The following is an 18210-nucleotide window of genomic DNA, read 5'->3' as shown; positions in this document are numbered from 1 at the left end:
ACCAACTGAGCAAGGCCAGGGATCGAACCCGTATCCTTATGGATACTAGTTAGGTTCATTACGGCTGAGCCACAAGGGGAATGCCTCTAAACACTAGAATTAAAAGATACAGTAAAAAGCATGACAAAATTCAATACTCACTCATTATTAAATTAAAAAAAAAAAAACAAAAAAAAACCTCTGGCTTCCCATTGTGGTGCAGTGGAAACGAATCCAACTAGTATCCATGAGGATGCAGATTCAATCTCTGGCCTTGCTCAGAGGGTCAGGGATCCACTGTTGCTGTGAGCTGTGGTATAGGTCTCAGATGTGGCTCTGATCCTGAGTGGTTGTGGCTGTGGTGTAGGCCAGCAGCTGTAGCTCCGATTCAACCCCTAGCCTGGGAACCTCCATACGCTGCGTGCGATCCTAAAAAAAGGAAAAAACAAACAAACAAACCCAAAAAACAAAGCAAAACAAAAACTGCAACCGAGGGAAATAAAGGAAGTTTCTCAACATAATAAAGGACATGACATATTAAAAAGCTTACAGCTAACGTCACACTTATTGAGGAGAAGGTAAGGATGTCCATTTCATCAGTTTTATTCAACATTGCCAGGTCAATAAACTCAAGAAAAAGAATGAAACGATATACAACTTGGAAAGGAAGAAGTAAAAATGTTCTTTATTTGCAAGTGACATGATTATGTTCACAGAAAATCCTAAGCAATCTACAAAAAAATTGCTAGAACTAGTAATGAATTTAGCAAGATTACAGGAAACAGTTGATATACAAATATCAACTGTATTTCTACATGCTAGCAACAAACACTTGAAATTTTATATTTAAAAATACAATACTAGGAGTTCTCGTCATAGCTCAGTGGTTAACGAATCCTACTAGGAACCACGAGGTTGTGGATTTGATCCCTGGCCTTGCTCTGTGGGTTAAGGATCCATTGTTGCCGTGAACTGTGGTATAGGTCGCAGACGCGGCTTGGATCCTGAGTTGCTGTGGCTGTGGTGTAGGCCGGCAGCTAGAGCTCCGATCAGACCCCTAGCCTGGGAACCTCCATATGCCACAGGCGCGGCCCTAGAAAGACAAAAACAAAAACAACCCCCCCAAAAAAATTAATAAATAAATAATAAAAAATAAATAAAAATACAATACTAGAATTTCCCATGTGGCTGCAGCTGTGGCACAGGTCACAACTGCAGCATGGGTTTGATTCCTGGCCTGGAAACTTCTACATGTCATGGACCCAGCCAAAAAAACAAAACAACCCCCCTCCCCAATTATAACAGCATAAAACATGAAATTTAGAGATGAATTTAACAAAATACGTGCAGGACTGCTACACTCAAACATTACACTAAATAAATTTTTTTTCTTTCTTTTTTGGCCACTCCTTGGCATATGGAGTTCCTGGGCCAGGAATCAGATCTGAGCCACAGTTGTGACCTAAGCTGCAGCTGCAGCAGCAATGGATCCTTAGTTCACTGTGCCAGGCTGGGGATGGGCCCTGCATCCCAACGCTCCCAAGACACCATCAATCCCATTGGGCCACAGTGGGAACACCTGTAAATCAATTTTTTAGTCATTAAAGAAGATCTAAATAAATGGAAGAGATATATGTTCATGGATTGGAAGAGTCAACATTGTTAATCCAGCTGTTCTCTTCACAGTGATGTATAGATTCAGTGCAACCCTAATGAAAATCCCAGGTTTTTTAAACTAGAAACTACTGACAAGCTGATTTAAAATGGATATGGATATGCAAAGAACCCAGAATAGCCAAGTCGATTTTGACAAAAGAAAGAATCGTTAACAAAATTGAAGGACTTACACAACCTGACTTCAAGACTACAGCAACCAAGACAGTATGTTGGCATAAATACAGGCATATGGCTTAAGGCAACAGAAGAGAGAATCTAGAAAAAGACTAACATATGTGTGGTCAACCAATGTTCTATATTGGCATCACTGTAATTCAACGAGGAAGATGCTGGAACACTGGATACATCTGTTATCTATTACTGCACAACAAATTACCCCACAACTTAGTAGCTTAAATCAAGAAACACTTCTTATCTTACAGAGTCAGGAATTTGGGAGTGGCTTCAGTAGGTGCTTCTGGCTCAGGATGTTTCAGGCGGTGGCAGTAAGGGCTGCAGTCACACGTAGGATCTGCTTCCCAGACAGCTCACTCGCCTGGTTGTTTGGAGGAGGCCTCAGTTCCTTGCCAGCTGTTGGCAGAAGACCTTGTTTTCTTACTACAGGGACCTCTCCACAGGGTGGTTTAAGCGTCCTCACCACGTGGCGGCTGGCTTCCCACAAAGCCAGTGATCCAAGGAGAGCAAGCAAAAAGCCACGACGCCTTTTAGGCCTTAATCTCATGTCACACACCATCATTCCTACTGCATTTTACTCTGTAAAAATCCAAGTTTCATTGGAACTGCAACACACGTTAGATTTTGTATTGTCTGCGGCTGCTTTCCACCACAAGAGAAGAGCTGAGTAGTTGTGACAGACACCATATGGCCTCTAAGCCTAAAATATTTACCACCTGGCCCTGATTTTATCATCTGCAGTGCTTGGCTTAATGTCTTCAACATAAATGTGCTAGTGCTCATAAACAGTGCCTGGTGGTTAGTTTGTTCAACAAATATTAGAAGAGCTCTTACTAAATGCCAGGTATATCCTAAGTGCTGATTATATACAGCCAACAAGACAGAGCTGGTTCCTAAACTAATCTTTGCTGCAGAGGTCCAGGTTGCCTCAGGTCTAATACTTAGAGCAGGACCTAATTGCGCTGCTTCCCACTAGAGGGCAGCCTAACGCTTGTCCACAAGAGCATGGGAATAATGTTACCTCCAAGAGCCTCACACTATCAGTGAAGAAGAGCCATAAAGGACAAAATCCCAAACTACGTAAGATTTTAATTCACTTTCTCAGGGTGTTGTTAACTGAATTAAAAAATGGGTCGTCTGTCTTTGGAACTCCTATTTCTTCACTCTTTCCACCCTTCCCTGCAGAGGTGGCATGAATAGTGCCAGGCCCCATCTGTCACTTAAAAATGTGACCGAAACAATCAGGTGCATCGCTCACTAACAAACCAGTCAGGGTGGGGAGAAAGATGAGATCCTGAGGGATGGATGGCTCACCTGGTGAGCACAGCAGGCCAGAAGCAACTCTGGGAGCAGGAACACAGGCGTGCGGGCTTGCAGACACCAACCTGGGTGTCTACCACATTAAGAGAAGAAACACGTAACCTTCTAGACATGAGCTTACTATTTATTGCGCCCCCACTACCTACTCTGTACTACACAGGATATGGCAATGAGGACTACAGCCGCAGTCCCACTCCTCAAGGAGCATGTAGGGTTTTTTAATTAAAAACTTTTTAATTAAAATATAGTTGATTTATAATGCGCCAATTTCTACTATTCAGCAAAGTGACTCAGTTATACACACACACATATATTCTTTTTTAACTATTATTTTCCACCATGGTCTATCCCAGGAGATGGGACAGAGTGCCCTGTGCTATCCAGTAGGACCTTATCGTCTATCCATCCTAAAGGTAATAGTTTGCATCCACTAACCCCAAACTCCCAATCCATCCCACTCCCTCCCCCACTGGCGACCACAAATCCATTCTCCATGTCTACGAGTCTCCTTCTGCTTTGTAGACAGGTTCATCTGTGCCATATTTTAGATTCCACATATAAGGGCTATCACATGGTATTTGTCTTTTTCTTAATTCACTTAGTATGAGAATCTCTAGTTGTATCCATGTTGCTGCAAATGGCATTATCTCATTCTTTTTTATGGCTGAGTAGTATCCTATTCTATAGATGTACCCCATCGTCTTAATCCATTCATCTGTTGGTGGACATTTAGCTTGTTTCCATGTCTTGGCTATTGTGAATAGCACTGCAGTGAACATAGGTGTGCATGTATCTTTCTGAATTATAGTTTTGTCTGGATAGATGCCCAAGAGTGGGACTGCGAGATCATATGGTAGTTCTACATTTAATTTTCTGAGGAACTAAAGCATGTCGTTTAACTGGGTAGTCTCAAACAGCTAGAAAAACACCGCAAGTACCAAAGTAGTAAAGACTTGGTTACTAATAGCATAAGAAACCAATAAAGACTGCAGTGGCATAAAATAATCATTTTATCATCCTCGGGGATTCTGATTCTGGTGGACTGGCTCCAACAGAACTTTCGGTTCCACCTCTGAGACCTCAACTGGGAAAACTCAAAGGCTCGGGGGGACTGACGGTAGCAGGTTGGAATCACTGAGGCATCTTCTCTCACACACTAGAGGCTGTCAGTGGGACATCTATTAAATTGTGGGCCGGGGACATGTGCACATTTCTGCTCCATGCTGTCTCTCCACTTGGGTTAGTTTGGGCTTCCCTGGAGTACGGCGGCTTAGGTCTAAGAGCCAGCATTCATAGGGAGAAAGGTGGACGTGCACAGCATTTGGATGATCTAGCCTGGGAAGGTCCATAGAGTCACTTTTTTTTTTTTTTTTTTTTCTGTCTTTTTAGGGCCGCACCCACAACATATAGTAGTTCTCAGGCTAGAGGTTGAATTGGAGCTGTAACCACTGGCCTATACCACAGCCAGATCCCAACCATGTCTGTGACCTACACCACAGCTCACGGCAAGGCCGGATCCTTAATCCACTGAGCGAGGCCAGGGATCAAAACCGAAACCTCATGGATACTAGTCAGATTTGTTTCTGCTGAGCCACGACAGGGACTCCCAGAGTCACTTCTGTTCTACTCTACGAGGTCAAGGCAATCACAAAGGTCAACACAGGTTCAAGGGGAAGAGACACACCTCTCACCTCGTAATGGAGGAAGCTTTAAGGTTACAGTGAAAGAAGAGCATGCGTGATGGGCGACATTACTGTGGCCACCTTCACGACGCCCACTGCCACAGGCTGTCATGACAGCACAGGATGGCAGTACACCCCACACTAGGGTCAGTCGGCAAAGGCCTCTGTGAGGTGGTCTTCTCTTCAGCTGAGGGGGTGAAGTGCTAAGAAAGAGCAGTAAGTAGAGGCACCACTAGGTGTAAAGGTGTGGTCGAAAGAGAAGCTGGTGAGTCTGCATGCTGTTTCAGGGTGACGAGAGCACAGGGGGCAAGGGGAAGTGCTGAGGGAGGACACGGAGGGGAGATACCATGTGTCCTGGCTCATGCCCTACGTGCTGGGCCCCCTGAGAACGGGAGCGGCCTTCGGTCAGCAGTGTTTTAGGAAAAGAGAGACTGGAGGGGACAGAAGTGGGCAATGACCCCCCCCCCCCAGGCGGGTGAAATGGGGGAAAGCTGCATGGTTTAGTAGCTCTCCTTCCCCAGCGGCCCCAGCGTGGAAGGTAAAATTGAATCTGCCCAAGACTCATCCAGATAAACTAAGGAAAGGCTGGAGAAATACCTATACCTGAAGCAGCTGTGGATAAAGAGACCACACAGGGTGTGTCAGCGGCACAGTGGAGGTGGGCAGATACCACAGGGGTACAGCTAAAACCTTAAGTTGCCACCACGTAAGTACCCTCCATTCAGATCAGTGACTAAGGGGACTTTTTCCCCCTCATCTTATACTTTGGATTAAATGTGTCTGCAGCTAATGGTCTCCAGAGTCAGATTTTAAAAGTTTGTAAAGAATGGATACTGTGCATCACTGTTCAAGTATTAACACATTGTATCAGACAACATAAATATGTGTAAGCAACTGAGGAGGGAAAAAGCCAGCAAGGTAAGTAGGGACTAGATCATGAAGGACCTTGAAAATTGGGTTAGAGTCTGGCATGTGTGCTTCTCTAAACATAAGGGAAGGTGACAGCTGCTTTTCAATCCACCTGCAGAAATGACACGGATTATGTGGGTGCTAAACTACCTACCACATGGCTTTAAGCTTCTGACATTTTGCTCTTCCTGCTACTACATGAAATGCTTTTACTCACCTGGGGAAAAGCTACTTATCTTCTAAGACTCAGCCTGTTACTAATTCTGTGAACCCTCCCTTGACCTCAACCCTATGGCCACTCCCCACCTTAGTGGCCCCACTTGCTTACACAGGCGATTCCATTGCGTTTATGTGCTTAACTGTGCTCATTCGCATATCTATTATTCCCCACTCTGGGCTCTCTGAAGACAGGGATTGTGTCTTATTTGTTCACCTTTTGATACTCCACGTGGTGATTATGCAATAAATGTTCACATGAATGAATTTCATCTTCAAACTGAAGCTACCAAGAATCTGGCTTCCCTACTTTGGAGACCATAGACAGTTGAGGTTTCTTTTACTGGAAGCTGAGGCTATACCAAAATTGAAGGGTCTAACAAACACCACCGTGATGTAAGGACTGCTTATTCTGTGCCAGCTGCTGTTGTTAAGGGCCTGACACGTATCAGTCTATTTAATCTTCCCAACAGTCCTATTGCAAGTTCAGCAAGGGTTGAAGGCGGAGGCTGACCACCTGGAGGAGGGGGCCCAAGTGGACAGACGAAAGGAGGAAGATCTGGAGAGGTCTCTGAGCCAGAGTCCCAAGGCACGGAGCTGAGGAGTAGAGTTCTTCAGGAAGATGGTGCAGGTTGTGTACTGGGGTTAGGTTTTTACCAGCCACTGAGGTATGGACCCATGGGACAGAGGCATAAACAGTACACAAAATGGGTAGGATTTTTCATTGCGTAGGAACAAGTGTACTGTTGCTAAAATGAGAAGTTACCCTCTAAAACTTATCCAGAGAACAATTTAAAACGCCTTATGCTGTTTCCAGTTCCACAGAAGATGGAGCAAGCACATGCCATCATCTTCCTCTTGCTAGTTACAACCAAAACTCCTGTTCAAAATACACAACTATCAAAAAAAACAAAACAAAACAAAACAAAAAAAACCTCTTGAAAGGTGGAGAAAGGAAAGCAAACTGACTGGGGACTCATAGGATGACTCAGGGCTGAGTTCCCTGAGTGGTCTATTTGTCTGTTTTGCTTCCTACATATTTTGGTTTGGGTGTTAGAGCAGTGTGCAACTAGAACATGCCAACAAGCCCCTCCTAAAACAAAATAAACCCATTCTCTCCAACAACTGACCAGGAAGAGGGTAGCTCTGCAGACTGGCATCCTTTTGACTGCCGCAACCCTACTCCAGGAAAATACCACAAAAGATCCCATACCTTTCCCCATCCCCATCAGGCACTACTGGGACTGTGGGATGAAGCCCTGCTGACCATCCCCACCCTGGACCAACAAGGCGGAGGTGGCCTCTCTGCCCGCCCCACCAGGTACTGGAGACTTGTGGGCAGGAACCTTGTTGACTGTCCATAACCTGCACTAATAATAGTAAAAAGGTGGCAACCCATCCACCCTCAAATAGAGAGTAGGGAGCTAGAAAAAGGGATTCTTTAAACACGTGTATGAAATACTGGTCATGTCTTCCCAAGCAGGGTGTGCATGAAAACAATCAGTAGCAACACAGCCAAAGGTCTGAGAACTGAGCTACGCTGTGGAATACTCCAAGATTTCAAACTGACCTCTGGGTAGCCCAACAAGTAGGGCAGGCCAGAACTGCCAGAACTGCTCTGCAAAGGTTGTGAAAATGAAACCAATCTTCAAACCAGAGCTCACAAAATTGGACCAGAGTGTGCATTGTGAATATAAACATACTGACACTGACTTCCTGCTACAATAGAAAATTTACATAAACATAATATTCAAACATATGTGAATATAATATTCAAACATATGTGCTTACTCCATAATATTCAAAATGTCCATGGTAAAATAAAAAATTATTCATACTAAGAACCAAGAAAAACAACTCAAATGGGAAAAGGCAAGCAACAGGTGTCAACTGTAAGGTGACAAAGATATTACAATTACTGAACAAGGATTTTATTTTTATTTATTTATTTATTTGGCTGTGCCTATGGCATGTGGACATTCCCAGGCCAGGGATCGAGCCTGTGCCACAGCAGTGACCTGAGCCACAGGAGTGACAATGCCGAATCGTTAAACCACTAGGCCATCAGGGACTCTGTAGAATTTTTAGTGTTTGGTGGATGAAGGCAAAATTATAACATCATCTCATGTGATTCTCAGTGTATATAGAGGTAAATTTTAAGACAATGTTGTAGGAGTTCCCGTTGTGGCTCAGCAGTTAACAAACCTGACTAGCATCCGTGAGGACGTGGGTTCGATCCCTGGCCTCCCTCAGTGTGCTCAGGTCACAGGCGCAGCTCGGATCGTGCAGTGCTGTGGCTGTGGTGTAGGCTGGCAGCTATGTCTCCAATTAGACCCCTAGCCTGGGAACCTCCATATGCCGAGGGTGCGGCCCTAAAGAGACAAAAAGACCAAAAATATATACACATATATATGGTAAAAGAAAGAAACGGGACCTAAAGGTCCCTTTACATTCTGCCTAAACTGGTAAAAGTTGATAATATAACCTATTTTAAGTATGTGTAATATAATCTCAACAGCAACCACTGAAAACCTACATGAGAAAGCTATATTACAACTTTTAGGAGTTCTTGCCGGGGTGCAGTGGGTTAAGAATCTGACTGCAGTGGCTTGGGTCACTACAGAGGTTTGATCCCTTTAATCTCCAGCACAATGGGTTAAAGGATCTAGCTTTGGCCAGCTGTGGTGCAGGTCACAGCTAAGGCTCTGATTCGATCCCTGGACCCGGAAATTCCATAGGCCACAAGTGTGGCCATAATAAATAAATAAAAATAAAAATTCCATAGCTATATTAAAATGATATGCTAAAAAATGTTCAAGTAACCCATAAGCAGGCAAGAAAAGAGAAAAGGCGGTGCAAAAAAACAGAGGGAGCAAATAGAAAACTGGTAAAATAGCAGACTTAAATCCTAACCAATCGAAATTATATTAAATGTAAATCATCTAAACATATCAATGAAGAAAACAGATTATCACAATACATATTTTTAAAAATCATGACTCAGGAGGAGTTCCCGTCATGGCGCAGTGGAAACGAATCTGACTAGGAATCATGAGGTTGTGGGTTTGATCCCTGGCCTCGCTCAGTGGGCTAAGGATCCAGTGTTGCTGTGAGCTGTGGTGTAGCTCGCAGATGCGGTTCAGATCCTTTGTTGCTGTGGCTATGGTGTAGGCCAGCAGCTGTAGCTCCAATTAGACCCCTAGCCTGGGAACCTCCACATGCTGCACGTGCGGCCCTAAAATGACAAAAAGACTGGGGGGAAAAAAAAAGACTCAGGAGTTCCCAGTGTGGTGCAATGGGATAGGCAGCATCTTGGGAGTGCTGGGACGCAGGTTCAATCCCTAGCCCGGCTCAATGGGTTAAGGATTGGGCCTTGCCACAGCTTCAGCTTAGGTCTCAACTGTGGCTTCAATCTGATCCCTGGCCTGGGAACTCCATATGCTGTGGGGCAGCCAAAAAAGAAAAAAGGAAAATATGCCTCCGAGTGATTTCACACAAAAGGAAAGAGTAGAAACCAGGCATTGGTCCCTTCACTGAAGCAACTGTTAAGCTACAAAGAGTAAGTGGAATCAGTGGAATCAACCATTTTGGAGCTTGGACCATGACCAGAAACTTTTAACAACTAGAGTTGTCCTTATAACAATGAAGGGAAAGGTTGCCGATCTTTCACAAGTGAACAGCATGTGCAAACGGACACCATCCCTCATTTCTCAGACATGCTCCAGCTGTATGGATAGCAGCCTGTGTTTCTGAAGAAGCTGGCTGATGCCAGAGCAGGCGGTAGAAACACTGTCCTCCAAAACTTTCAGATTATGCAGCTTGATCAGTCTGGTGGATCCCTGAGGATCAGCACAGATGGTTGCCCTTGATTTGACCCTATTGGCAGCTTTGGTTCTCCAGGGCATCTCTCAGATTTAGAGAGACAGAATACCCCTCCCCTATCTCCCTATTTAGAGTCAAACATGTAAGGAAATCTGTCACGTCAGTGACTGACTGCAGAGAAAACAGAACAGAAACTTCAATGACCACACAAAAACAAGGAATACATATTTTGAACAGTTTGTGAAAATATAAGATAGCTCCAGCCCTTAACAAGCAAAAACTAGCAATCCTTGATGAGTAAGAATCACGTTTTGAGAGCTACCACATTATAACACTTAGAATGTACAGTTCTCAACAAAAATTTTTATTTTTTATTTAAAACTTTTAGGGCTACTTCTGTGGCATAAAGAAGTTCCATGGCTAAGGGTCCCAATTCCAGCTGCAGTTGTTGGCCTACACCACAGCAGGCCAGATCCAAACCACATCTTTGATGTATACTGTGGCTTTTGGCAATGCCACATCCTTAACCCACTGAGTGAGGGCAGGTATCAAACCCACATCCTCATGGACACTATGTCAGGTTCTTAACCCACTGAGCCACACAGGAACTCCCTCAACAACAACAAAAAATTGAAGGAGTTCCCATTGTGGCTCAGTAGGTTAAGAGCCCTACCAGTACCCATAAGGATGTGGGTTCCATCCCTGGCCTCACTCAGTGGGTCAAAGGATCTGGTGTTGAAGCAAGCTGCGGTATAGGTTGCAAACACAGCTCACATCTGGCATTGCTGTGGCTATGGTATAGGCCGGCAGCTGCAGCTCCAATTTGACCCCTGGCCTGGGAACTTCCATATGCCACAGGTGAGGCCCTAAAAAGAGAAAAAAAATAAAGAGGCAGGAAAGTATGGACCATTCACAAGAAAAAAACAATTTGACAGAAATTTTCCCTACAGAAGCCCAAATATTGGACTAACTAAACAATAACTTTATTTTTTTATTTAAGAATCTTTTTTTTTTTTTTTTTTTTTTTTTTTGTCTTTTCTAGGGTCACACCCACGGCATATGGAGGTTCCCAGGCCTGGGGTGTAATCGGAGCTATTGCCACCAGCCTGCCTACCTGAGCCACAACAACATGGGATCTGAGCCGCGTCTTCAACCTACACCACAGCTCACCCCAATGCTGGATCCTTAACCCACTGAGCAAGGCCAGGGATCAAAACCACAACCTCATGGTTCCTAGTCGGATTCGTTAACCACTGAGCCACAACAGGAACTCCTAAACAATAACTTACAGCAACCATCTTAAACATTCTCAGTGAGATCAGGAAACTATGGACAAAGAACTAAAGGAAATCAATAAACAAGAATATCAATAAAAAGAATGATATAAGGAAGCAACCAGAAATTCTGGGCTGAAAAGTACATTAACTGAAATGAAAAATTCACTAGAGAGATTCAACAGCAAATTTGAGAAGTAAAAGAAAGAAAGGATCAGCAGACTTGAAGATTGATCTTTTGAAATTATCCAGCCCGAGGAGCCAAAAGAAAACTACATGAAGAAACCAAGAAGAGCCTGGGAGACCTGTGGGAGAGCTCTAAGAATGCAAAGAGCAGAAGGATGGAGTTAACTGTAAAGGATCCAGCACCTCACAGGATAAAAGGCCGAGAGAATGGTTAAGAGTCAAATCTGACAGTTTCATGCCGTAGGGACTGTGGTGAATTTAGCGAACACACAGGAGGCGGGAGATTAGGAAAGAAAGCAATCATTATGACTTCAGATTTAAAGAGTCCAGGAGTTCCCGTCGTGGCTCAGTGGTTAACTAATCCAACTAGGAACCATGAGGTTGCGGTTTTGATCCCTGGCCTAGCTCAGTGGGTTGATGATCCGGCGTTGCCGTGAGCTGTGGTGTAGGTTGCAGACGCGGTTCAGATCCTGCATTGCTGTGGCTCTGGCGTGGGCTGGTGGCTGCAGCTCTGATTAGACCCCTAGCCTGGGAACCTCCATGTGCCGCGGGAGCGGCCCAAGAAATGGCAAAAAGACAAAAAAAAAAAAAAAAAAAAAAAAATTAAAGAGTCTAAAGTGTGGAAAAAAAGGCACTAAGGCTGCCCTACAGAAAAGATAAAATGCAGTCCTAGAGCTTTTGTTAGTTGAGAGCATTTAAGGAACCATCGAAACCACCCTGTAACTGAGGAGATGGTGTAGCAGACCAACAACTGCTAGAAGAGAACCGAGAACGAGACCCTCAAGCAGAAACCAGCGAAGCAGCAGCGGGCAAAGAAGACTGAAAATCTCCGAGGAGGGGCATCGCGGGACCCAAGAGTACGGGGAGCACAGCAACCAATGACGAAGGCCAAGAATGATCTGCTGCGGTGACGGTTAAGCAACAAATGCTGTGCACCTACTATGCGCTGTACTGCCTTGTAATTATGACGTGCTTGCCAAACCCAGACACAGTGCTCGGCGTCCACCACATCATCCGAGTCAAAGGCCGCTGGTGACCAGGTCTGAGTGGAGCCTAGGAGGCCCGTGGCCTAGGCGGCCTGAAGGCGTGAAAGGAACTTACCCGACCGCGCACCTCCAGGCGTTGGCGGACCCACGGCCCTTGCGACCGGCCAGCCCAGGCGTCTGAGGCCTGCAAGTCCCCGACGTGCACCAGTCCAGGCCGCGAGGCCCTGTCCCCTGCCTCCCTGACTAGCCTGCCCAGAGCGGGCCGAAACCGCGTGGCCCCAACGTGTACCGGGCGTCTGGTGTCACTGCGGGCAACTCCCGCGAGAAGGGCACGGGAGGAGGCGGTTGCCAGGCAACGGGAAGGCTGCTCCCAGAAGGCAGTGGGCCTGCGGAGTCAGGTGGAGGCAAGAAGAGCGCGTCGTGAGCCTATCCGACTGCATCACCACCTTGCAGACCAGGGAAATCCAATTCCTTGGTAATATAACCACAGTTTCCAATTATGTCCTAGTATAAGGAGAATAGATTCTTAGCAAACTTATGCAAATAACTATATTGCCGGGAAGAGAAAAATGTTCACTAAGAGTTTTTGAATTTTGGGCAGATAAGGTATATATATAAAATATATATTATTTTTGCATATTCTTTCCTATTACGGTTTATTATGGGATATAGAATATATAGTTTATTGTTACAGTACAATTTTTCAGTGTTGCAAAAATCATGTTAACTAATAAACCCAAATATCTTTTGTCTCTGTAGAATTTAAGAAGCCCAAACTAAATAAACTTATGGTCAGCAATTAATGTTTTAGTATTTTATTTTATTTGGAAATGATCTAGATAATCATTGAATATCATTTAATTGAGAATAGCTTTAAGGTTTCAAGTTGTCAAAAAGATTTTTGAAACTATTTTGAAGTAGACATTATAAAACACAATTATTGAAAAGTTCGTTTATAACTTTTTTCATTTTTATCTATTTGTCTCTTGTTCTTAACAATTTTGAAATAGCAATTCAGTTTTAGAATTCGCTTAATTGCTTATAAATTTCATAGACAAAGTTAGCCATTTTAAATTATTATTATTATTATTATTTGTCTTTTTGCTTTTTCTAGGGCTACTCCTACGGCATATGGAGGTTCCCAGGCTAGGGGTCGAATCGGAGCTGTAGCTGCCAGCCTACACCACAGCCACAGCAACGAGGGATCCAAGCTGCATCTGTGACATACACCACACCTCACAGCAATACCGGATCCTTAACCCACTGAGCAAGGCCAGGGATCAAACACACAACCTCATGGTTCCTAGTAGGATTCGTTAACCACTGAGCCACGATGGGAACTCCTAAATTATTTTTCCTACTGACAAATTAGGTATGTACCAAAAATATCACAAAAGCAAAGATCCTTAAAAGTTAAATATAAATTTTTAAATTGCCGTGCTTGACCCATCATTTTATTTGTATTGTTAATTGTGTTCTTAGGTTGGATTTATAGTTTTATAATCTCATATATCTTGTAGAGATAACATAAACTTGTCTGACTTATTATAAACCTAGGTGGGAAAAAAATTGTATGTCTGCATTGTATTTAATGCTGACAATTCCAAAGATGTACCTGTTTTTGTTTTGCCACAACAATTTTGAGGCTGACTTTTTTTACCAAAGATTTATCCCAGATCATGTGGACTTAAAAAATTTGGGGGGGGGGTTAGTTTCTATACCTCTCATTTATCTCTAAGCCCATTCAAATAGAAATCCTTTGATGGATTTTAGAACTAATTTGGTAATACCATCCAAAGGCAGAAAAATATCACCTATACATAATATATGCATAGACATACACACAACATACAGACAAATGAAGAGATCTTTAGCTTTCATTTTATTTATTTATTTATTTATTTATGGCCGTACTTGTGGCATATGGAAGTTCCCCGTCAGGGACTGAATTTATTTATTTATTTATTTTTTTGTCTTTTTTGCTATTTCTTTGGGCCGCTCCCGCAGCATATGGAGGTTCCCAGGCTAGGGGTCGAATTGGAGCTGGAGCCACCGGCCTATGCCAGAGCCACAGCAACTCGGGATCCAAGCCGCGTCTGCAACCTACACCACAGCTCACGGCAACGCCGTATCCTTAACCCACTGAGCAAGGGCAGGGATCGAACGCGCAACCTCATGGTTCCTAGTCGGATTCATTAACCACTGCGCCACGATGGGAACTCCAGGGACTGAATTTGAGCCACAGCTGTGACCTATGCCACATCTGCAGCAATACCTGATCCTTATTAACCCACTGTACCAGACTAGGGATCGAACCTGCACCACTGCAGAGACAATGCTATACCCCCAACCTCCTGTGCCAGAGCAGAAACTTCATATGCCTTTCATTTAAAAATTTTATCCATGAGTCAGTAAACTTAGTAATACAAACTCACTGGTTTATACTCAGTTTATATTTTTCCCCAAATTGTGTTTCTGGCAAATGGACAGGTTGAGTTTACCTACTCAATATGAGGGCTAATTCTTTTTACCAATATTTGTGGAGCAGTTTTCTAAGATTCTCATTTACCCTGATAGGTACACAGCATTTATGGAGGCTGAGAACCACGTCTAATGACTGTCTGGATGTCGCTGAAGCTCATGAGTGGATAAAATACTCAGCCTCTGCAATTAGCCTTTTTCCTTTTCAGGTAGCTGCTTTTGGGGGACCTCTCATCTCTTGACAGCAGGGGCCTAAAGTTCAAGTGGCTGAGGGGCTGGGGTAGAAAAAGGTCTGGCAGAGTTGGACCAAGGATGGAGGAGGCAGTGGCTTAAAGTGGGGTCAAAGCAATGGTAAGGAAGCGATTGTCAAGGGGCCAGCATGGGGAGAACTCAAGTCTCCTAAAGAACCCAATGAAAGGAGTTCCTGTTGTGATGCAGCTGGTTAAGGATCTGTGGCTGTAGAGTAGGCTGGCAGTTGCAGTTCAGATTTGATCCCTAGCCTGGGAACATTTATATGCCTCAGGTGTACCCCCCAAAACAAATCCAATGAAGTTACAATTATCCTCAGCAGAATCGTGTCAACAAGGAGGAAGACAGGTTTGACGAATCACATAGTTGGCAGAGGATCGAGAAGGGGCTTTCAGTTGACAGATATTCCCAGGGAGGAGCAGGACAAACAGAACAAGAGAGGCCTTAAAGAATGGCTCCTATCAGGATCTGACTATTACCGTTCACTTAGGCCAACTTCTCCCTACAGTGTTCTTAAAAAAGAAAATTCAACTCTCTTTTTCTTTTTACAGCCACACCTGTGGCATATGGAAATTGCCAGGCTCGGGGCTGAATCAGAGCTGCGGCTGCCGGCCTACACTACAGCCATGGCAACACGGGGTCTGAACTTCATCTGTGACCTCTGCTATAGCTTGCAGCAATGCCGGATCCTTAACCCACTGAGCGAGGCCAGGGAGCAAACCCGCATCCTCAGGAACTTATGTCAGGGTTCCAACCCAGTGAGCCGCAATAAGAAGTCCAAAATTCAACTATCTTATTATCAGCTGAGATCAACAACAAATATTCCTGGAAGTGTTGAATCTGCCCCCCTCCCACCTCTCTTCTGTTTTTACAGACCAAAAGCAAGGCCTCTGGTGGTCTAGAGGTAAGGATGCGCTGCTTTCATCACTGTGGCCCAGATGTAATTCCTGATCTGGGAATCGAGATTCCCACGTCAAGTTGCTGCATGCCACAAGTCAAACCTCCCACCCCAAACCAACAACAAACAAAACAGAAACACCCCAAAGGCATATCTATGCCCACTGACTCAAAACTGAAACGAGTTAAGACTTTTATGACGTTACAGTGGACACGAGAGGGCTCCCCAAAGAGGGTGCAAAGATGCATGCAGTCCTCCCAGGATCCGGAGCCACTCCCAAAGGGAGCTAAGAGAAAGGACTCATTGTTTTCCTCAGACAGCTGGGAACAACTGGTAGGACGTTGGCTCCAGCGGGGTGCAGCCTACATTTCCACGCAGCCATATTCTCAGGGCTCCCACCCGATAGTTGGCCCCCTGAACAGGCAAGAACTGATTGTCACACTTTGGCAGGAGGAAAGCCACGCCAAGCTCCCAAGAACACAAATCGAGACCAATAGGAAAGCAAGATCAATAACCAGTGGGCCCCCCAAATCAAATTTGACCAGTGTCACAATCCAAAGAATTCCTTATGGCAAAATGTTTTCCTTCTAGTAATCTGAATCTGAAAAGGAAGCAACAGGGAGATGTTTCTTTCTTTTCCTCTGTCAACTGGGCCCTACAGATAGAGTTCTGGGAAAGCTGCCTTTACTAAGAACTCTTACCTTTTGGCGGTTTTGGTCAGTTTTCCCAGGATCCTATCTGCAGGTTCCAGAGCAAGTGAGGGATCCCAGCCATGCCTGTGCGGCTGCCAGAAACGATAAGAAAGGGAAAAGGTCACTTCCCTTTACCCTTCCAACTTCTCAGCTGGGCCCTTGTAACAAAAGAGCGACAAACAAGAGAAAAGCACACACATTCATCTGAAATACGTTTCAGATACCTGGAAGCCTTTATAAAGGGAATGAAGACCTAATGAGGCAGTCACACCTGAGTGCTGCCATCCAAGTCACAGCTGCAGCAACGCTGGATCCTTTCACCCACTGTGTCCGGCAGTGAATCTGCGTCCTGGGGCTTGGAGAGACACCGTCTATCCCGTTTGCACCAAAGTGGGAACTCTGAGGAAGCTTTTCTCTAACCCCTCCTTACAGGCTCTCAGAAACGCTCTGTCCCATTCCTTTACTGCACTTCCTCTAGTTGTAGTTAGATGCGTGTTATTGTGATTTTCTGATTATCCTATTTGTCTCCCTCCATAGCCTGTAAAGCTCCAGAAGGGCAGGCCCATGTCTATTTTTTGCTCTCCACGGTGTTCCCAAGGCCTGGTGGAGTAGATGCTCGACAAGGAATAATGACTGTGAATGCAACTTCTGAGGACAGGGACCAGAAAGGCTCCACTGGAAATTTCAGAGCCTGCACAATGAACAGCGTTAAGGCGGCAGTGTACAAAGAGAGTTCATTTATCCACTCCCAGATGGCTAAACGTACGTGAGATCATGTGTTAGAGGCTGAGGGTCACCATGGTGAGTGAGATTCAACCTCATGGCTTTATGTCATGACGGCACGGTGTAATAGCACGCTTCCCTTACATGCCCATGGCTTAGATTGCATCCAGGCTACCCTCCCACTTGCCCGTTCCAACCTTTTGTTTATTGTCACTCTGGCAGGGCCGTCCCTCGGCCCCAAACAAGTTTGGCTTCTGTCTGGAAAACCCCCTTTTGTTGTGGCATGGCAGCCATAAAACATTCTGGTGGCCTGATCTCACAACTGCCTGTAAGAAATACTCTGCTGGCCAGAGTGACCAGCTACTCAGGCTGCCCTCCTAGAACTGGCGCCTGGCTGTAGAGCCCTGGGAAGACCCCTGGGGGGGGGGGTTGTACCACAGCCTCTGGGAGGTCTGGGCAAGGTCATGTACAGGTAGGGGGAGAAGGCACTTCAAAGCCTGGGGTCTCTGTTTGCCCCAGGCAGTTCCTCTGGCTGGCTTTCTGGACCTTTTAGCTTCACACTTAAGCTCCAGCTGTGACACAGGAACCATCCGTTCCATCAGTGGGACTGCAAATGGAGCAGCTCACCTTTACACCCTGCTGCAGAGCAGAAAAACCCGGCCATAAGCCAGTGTTCCGCATTTTTGTATTTATATCCAGATCATCTTCCCCACTGGGCACTTCACCATGATTTTCCTTCTGTTTCCCTGATTCTTTGGCCTCTTTTGTTACAGACTCTAGCAATTATTTGCTTCATTCTCTCTGTACTTGATGAGTCATCTGGGCAATCCTCTGGCTTACCAACCCCAGGCCTTCCCCATCTCTCTCCCTCCCTCGTGGGTCTCCTTGGCTTACTACACTGGTGGCATCAGGTTACACACAATCCTGCCAGGGAACATCGCC

This window comes from Sus scrofa, chromosome 3, assembly GCF_054392235.1.
Source record: "Sus scrofa isolate SSC_HxYL_T2T_F1_AM1 chromosome 3, Sscrofa_HxYL_maternal_Yorkshire_Landrace_v2.0, whole genome shotgun sequence".
NCBI lineage: Eukaryota > Metazoa > Chordata > Mammalia > Artiodactyla > Suidae > Sus > Sus scrofa.
This window is presented reverse-complemented; position numbering follows the sequence as displayed.